The following is a 6,748-nucleotide window of genomic DNA, read 5'->3' as shown; positions in this document are numbered from 1 at the left end:
TCTTTGGATTCTGTGGTGTTTGAATGAGGGTGGCCACCACAGACTCATAGGTTTAAATGCTTGGTTGCCCGTTGGTGGAACTGCTTGGGAAGGATTAGAAGGTATGGCCTTGTTGGAGAAGAAATGTCACTGGGGATGGGCTTTGAGGAACACCAAACTAGGCCCTGCCTTACTCTCTCTTTCTGTTGCCTGCTGATCAAGGTGCAAAGCTCTCAGCAACTGCTCTAGCACCATGTCTGTCTACTTCCCACTGTGATAATAATGACTAACCCTCTAAAACTATAAGCAAACCCTCAATAAAAGGATTTCTTTTATAAGAGTTATCTTGAGCACAGTAATAGGACTATGGTTAAGGCAGACACCAATCAAGCTTTTCCTATTGTCCCAACTGTCCTGAAGCTCCCAGTTAGTGTCTCTCTTCATCTTCACCTCTGTCTGTTTGGAATTATTTATCTATCTGCTTCTCTTTTCATGACCTGGGTGCTTTCAAGACAGGGTAACTATTTCATAGAGCAGCTCTCAGTTGAGTTTTGCCTTATGTCTTTGAGATCAAGTTCAAGTTACACTTGTACTGGGCTCTCAAGGAAGCCTGTTGAGATTTTCTTTCTTGTGTATTATTTACCCCACTTGATTTATGGTGTTCAGTTTGATTCATGTGGTACTGTTAGAGGTCATCGCTGTAAACTTAACTTTCTTCCCTGTAACGGTTTGAATATGTTTGGCCCAGAAAGTAGCACTATTCGGAGGAGGTGTGGCCTTGTTGGAGTAGATGTGTCACTGTGGGTAGGGGCTTTAACACCCTCATCCTAGCTGCCTGGAAGCCAGTATTCTGCTAGCAACCTTCAGATAAAGACGTAGAACTCTCAGCTCCTCCTGTACTATGCCTGCCTGGATGCTGCCACGTTCCTGTCTTGATGATAATGGACTGAACCTCTGAACCTGTAAGCCAGCCCCAATTACATGTCGTCCTTATAAGAGTTGCCTTAGTCATGGTGTCTGTTCACAGCAGTAAACCCCTAACTAAGACATCCCCCATAAGTATTTTGCTTCTAAACTTTGCTTGTTGTTTTCCTCATTAACCTTCAACGCTATTCATTTATTTTCTTAGGCCTGTACTTTCTTAGATTCTGGTTTCCTCTGTTACTCAGTGGGTAGTAATCTGTCACTTAGAAACTGCTCCATTGCTAATCTCACAGTCAAACTGTGGACACTGGCTTCTCTGTCCTCCTGGCAGACACATGTCCCTTGTCAGGTACCCTTTCCATTTTCTGTCCTAGACGTTCAAACATTCTCTGTGCCAGCTCTGAAATCAGCAACTTTCTATGAATGCCTAGTCCTGTTAAGTGGCTGTTCTAAGCTACAAAAGCTCAGGAAACAGTAAGAAAAGAAGCTGAAACCAGCTGCCTGTCAGAAATGAGCTTTCTTAGGAGATAGAACCTTGTAAACATTGAGGCCAAGAGCAGGCTTTGGGGTGGGAAAGAATGTAAAAGGATATAACAATGGACAGTGGCATTTAGAAGCCAGGAATGTGATATCTGCCATTGCTTTGGAGGTATCAACATTGTTGGGCCCTCTCAATGGACAGAACCGTGGGCTATTTATATATGTGTATGCAATGTGTATGTGTATGTGTGTGCTAGTGTATATTTATCTATTGAAACCATGAGCTTACTCTAGAGTCTCCCTTTATATAGTCATAATTCCATCCTCTGAGAGATGTGTTCGTACCCCCAATGTATTTGCCAATTTATCAGTTTCCTGCAAGGAGGTCATCTCTCAGTTCCGCCACTGCCTGTTGTCCTTAGGATGTCCTCCTCGGACAAAGGCGCCAACTCTATGTAATTCCATCTTTGATTCCTCCATGTAGCATCTCTGCTCCTTAAACACGGGCTCTGCTACCTCACAGCATGTGGCCCCTCTGTGTGGAAGCCACACAGCCACTGTTGTGTGCCAGTCTTCTTGCTCATTCAAATTGAGGGCGTGGGCACAGGTAGCTCTGTGTGAGGCAGGCACTGCCTCCTTCCCGGGCTGGGGCTCCCACACCCTCTCTGGAGCTCCACTTGTTCCTCCTCACACTTGTATGGCTGCCTGCTTTGTCTTCAGGATGGGGCTGTTTGGGAAGAGTGTAGCTGTAGGGGGCTGAGAGAAAAGGAGTGAGCCAGGTGCCCTGCTTCCCAAGGGGGTTCTCGATGTGCGGAGACATCTGGATCTGGCATGTCAGCAGTTTCAAAACAATCCAGGAGGAAGCACTCTTACCTCAGAGGAGGTGTTCACCATCGTCAGTTAAACACGTTGGCCAATTTCGAGTCTATGCTAGCAGCGAATCCTCCCACAGGCTGTCCCCTGTGACAGCCCCCATTTCTCCAAAGCCATTATCAGGAATCAAATGACTGTGCCAACGAACCAGCAACAGGCAGAGTGGAGGAAAGCCCCGAGCCCAGACTTGTCAGAATCCCCTGCCAGGATTTCCTAAGATGGGGATCCCAAGTTCAGTCCCAGTGGCTGGTGTCAGAAGACTGGGCTGGGAAGATGGCTCAGTAGGTAAAGGGTAAACATTTGAGTTCAGGATCTGGGACCCACATGGTGGAAGGAGAGAATGAACCCTTGAAAGTTATCTTTTGACCTCCACATGTGTGTCATGGCACACACACACACACAAACACACACACACACACACACACACACACACACACACACACACACACACAAAGTAAAAAAATAATAGATTTAATTATTTTTTTAAAACAGAAGTTTCCTTAGATGATAAAAGTTGCCATAATGGAGTCTCTGTAGCTTGATTTAACCCAGTTCTGTTCAAATGAACCTTAATCACAGAGAGTAGTCCCTGTGGCATATGGGGGTGGAGGGAGAACAGGACCTCCCTGGCACCACCCTCCAGAACGCCAGAATCTAAAGGTTTTCAAGTCCCTTATATAAGATGGTATGAGATTCACTAATAAACCACACACATCCTTGTGAAAACATAAATCACCTCCAGATCATGACTGATGTTTAATGTAATGTAAATGATGCATATATAACAACTACACTCTGTTGCTGTTGCTATGACAAGAGCTGTCTGCACATGCTCAGCACAGAGGCCACCTGCTTTTACACCCAATATTTGTTACATCCATGGGTGTAGAATAGATGTTACATAAAGGCAATGACATGAAACAACCCAGGCCACTGAGACGTGAGAGAGTTCCTGATAGATTTCTAGAAAATATTTTTATTTACATATCGGAATTGGTTTTGTTGTTATTGTTGTTGTTGTTGGTGGTGGTGGTGGTGTTGTGTGTGTGTGTGTGTGTGTGTGTGTGTGTGTGTGTGTGTCTAATAAGGTTTGTCTGTATAGCCCTGGCTGTCCTGGAACTAGACCAGGCTGTAGACCAGACTGGCTTTGAACTCAGAGATCCTCCTGCCTCTGCCTCCTGAGTGCTGGGATTAAAGGCATGCACCACCACCACGACCACCACCACCTAGCTATTTACGTATTTAAGACAGGATGTTGCCACGTAGCCCAAGATGACCTCAAAAGTACAAACTTCCTGTATTTTGTCAGACACAGAAAACACTTAGTGATAAAAGAGGTCTTAGGACCCAAAACATCCTTCTTGGAAAATGTAAGAGCAGATGATGCTTGGAGCCACCATTCACCTTCAAGGGCCAGGCTACTGTGAGAGGACACAGCAGGTAAGAGAGGAGGAAATGCTGAGTCCTCACTGGTCTTGAGTTGCTGCGTAAGAGCCATTGTGAACTGGAGATCCAACGGTTACTCAAGCCAGATGAGTTGGCTCTGCGGTTACCTTCACCTCCCAGATGGAGGAGCTTTAACTGCTAGGACAGGTCGGTTTGTGAACAGCCACTGTCCTGGGAAGACTGATCAGAGTCCTCTGCTTTATTGATGGAAGTATGGTGACACAGGCACAGTCAAGCAGCACAAAATGTAACCAGGGAGTAAGACACCTTGCCCGGGGTAAGATCCTGTTCTTCCTACGTAAGAGGCAGTTTCATGCTCTTGACCTCTTACTCATTGCAAGGTAGTCAGAGAATAGTGGACAGACCCTTCTCCATACTGCCTTTCAGGATGTAAGTCAAAAGGATGTTCATCCTACAAATTAATTAATTAATTAATTAATTAATTAATTAATTAATATTCTGGCTCTACCCATTTATTGGGTGAAAATAACAGACAAAATGACAACCACACACAAGCTGAGCATCCTGAAGTCAGGAGACCCCCTGTGGGTAAAGAACGTGGTTTGAACTGCTGACTGTTAGTGAGCCCACTAATTTAACCCAACAACATAGTCTCTAATCCCTTCCTCCGGCTGAAGTCACGGAAATTTTCTATTTTCATAAAGGGAGCTTGATCTAGATGAAATGCAGTTGGTTGTATTATTTTTTAACCATCCCAAGCCTTCTGAGGGAGAAGAAGCCCTCTTTCCTCCCGTAATGCCCTCAGGAGCAAGTCTGTTATCAGGGCTGAAATATGTTAATTTCTCCCATCAGGTCTCCTCCTAAAACCTAGTCACAGGAAGGAAAATGGCATGTATTCTCCCCAAATGCAGCACACAGCTTACGGGTTTGTGTTTTTAAGGCCATCCTACTTAATTTGTAGAAAAGTCTAAATTTAGGGAAACAATTGAACAACTGTATTCATATTTTAAGAAGAGAAAATAATCCTTCCAATTCTGTTTTTGTTTGTTTTTAAGACAAGAAAGCTCAGGGCTGGAGGGATGATGGCTCAGCAGTTAGGCGTGAACGTTGCTTTCACAGAGGACTGGAGTTCTGTTCCCAGCTCCCACACCCAAGGACTCAGAGCCACCTGTAACTCTGGCTCCAGGCAGAATCTATTGCCTCTTTCTTCCTCGGTACCTGCAGTCACAGACATAGTCACCCACAAACACCACACACACACTCACACACACACACACACACACACACACACACACACACTCACTCACACTCACACACACACAAACTCACACACTGTGATTACCAGGCCATCGCAATGGCAAACCATATTTATCCTTTCCCAGCAGGCTTCTTGCTGGCTCGCCTGGTGGTGGTGGTGGTGGTGGTGGTGGTGGTGATGGTGGTGATGGTGGTGGTGGTAGTGGTAATGGTGGTGGTGGTGGTGGTGGCGATGGTGGTGGTGTGGTGGTGATGGTTGTGGTGGTGGTGTGGTGGTGATGGTTGTGGTGGTGATGGTGGTGGTGGTAGTGGTGATGGTTGTGGTGGTGGTGTGGTGGTGATGGTTGTGGTGATGGTTGTGGTGGTGGTTGTGGTGGTTGTGGTGGTGATGGTTGTGGTGATGGTGGTTGTGGTGGTGGTGATGGTGATGATTGTGGTGGTGGTTGTGGTAATGGTGGTGGTGATGGTGGTGGTGGTGGTGGTGGTGGTGGTGGTGATGGTGGTGGTGGTGGTGGTGTGGTGGTGATGGTGGTGGTGGTGATGGTGGTGGTGGTGGTGGTGTGGTGGTAATGGTGGTGGTGGTGATGGTGGTTGTGGTGGTGGTGGTGGTGTGGTGTTGATGGTGGTGGTGGTGTGGTGGTCAAAGTGAAGGAGGAACAGGGACTGGTGTTCGGCTTCCTTACTGTTTCCTTCAAGACCCCCTGACAGAGGCTTTTCAACCTCTCGGAGCTCAGCACCTTCAGTAGCAGCACCGGATTCCTTTTCTGCTCCTCCCAGAGCCAACTCTGTTCATCCTTCCTCGTACCCCTCGGAGGCCTGGATCCTTGTTCTCAGCAGCCCTGCTTCTGGCTTCTCAAGGATAATGACTTCAGGCTCATCCCTGGGTTCCTCCAGCCATAAAGGCCAGAGATGCTTCCCATGGCCACTGAACCCAAGAGAACTGTGTTCTCTTCTCAACTCTCCATAATAGATCTTCACATCGAAGTACCTCCGTTAGAACAACAGACATTGTTTTTGACCTCCCTGTATGGCCTGCCATTTGTCTTTCCTATTCCAACCCCCCTTACTCCTTTAGTTACACCAACTCATGAGCTGGATTTAGTTACAGAGGAGGGAGTTGGCCCAAACTCCGGGGTTCTATGTTAAGAGGGTGGTGTGTCTCTACCAGCATCTGCAGGTTCACAGCACTTGTGACCCCCACAAGGTCCCTGGTTTGCAGAAAGCCAGAAGGAACGCTCTCCAGATGATGCTAGAAGCAACGGAAGGACCTGAAGAAGCACAGCAGTGATCTGCGCTGACCAGTGGCTGAGAAGGGGGCAGGTGTGAGCGGCTCCCATTTGATTTGGAGGAATAACACACCCCATAAGTTGCATTCCTCCATGAATAGTTTAGTGTGGGTTTCCTCGGCATGTTCAACGTTGATAAGTTGTGCGACGGAGTGGTCAGAATAACGCAAATGCTTTACTTTATCCGTGGACAGGGTCTTACTATGCATGTTATAGGAAAGGTCCCTGCTGTCAAAACAAAAGAGGAAAATCAGCCATAACAAGAAACAGCTTGAAGGCGGTAAAATTGGCTATGAGGTTATTTTCCAGTTCCCTGTCTTCGGTTATTAGTGAAGCAACCCATCTGTAGGCATCTTACTACTTGGAAGTTATTTATTCAGATCAAATCTAAATATAATTTCCAGCATGTCCTTTCTTTGTCTTTCAAAATATATTTTTTTAACAGCGAGGCATCCTACACACTATAAATGTATATCTTAAAGAAGTATTTAAAGGGCTGGAGAGATGGTTCAGTAGTTAAGAGCACCGACTGCTCTTCCAGA

The sequence above is a fragment of the Micromys minutus genome (genome assembly GCF_963924665.1).
Source record: "Micromys minutus genome assembly, chromosome: 16".
NCBI classification, from domain to species: domain Eukaryota; kingdom Metazoa; phylum Chordata; class Mammalia; order Rodentia; family Muridae; genus Micromys; species Micromys minutus.
The sequence above is the reverse complement of the archived record's forward strand: the minus strand, read 5'-3'. Positions refer to the sequence as shown.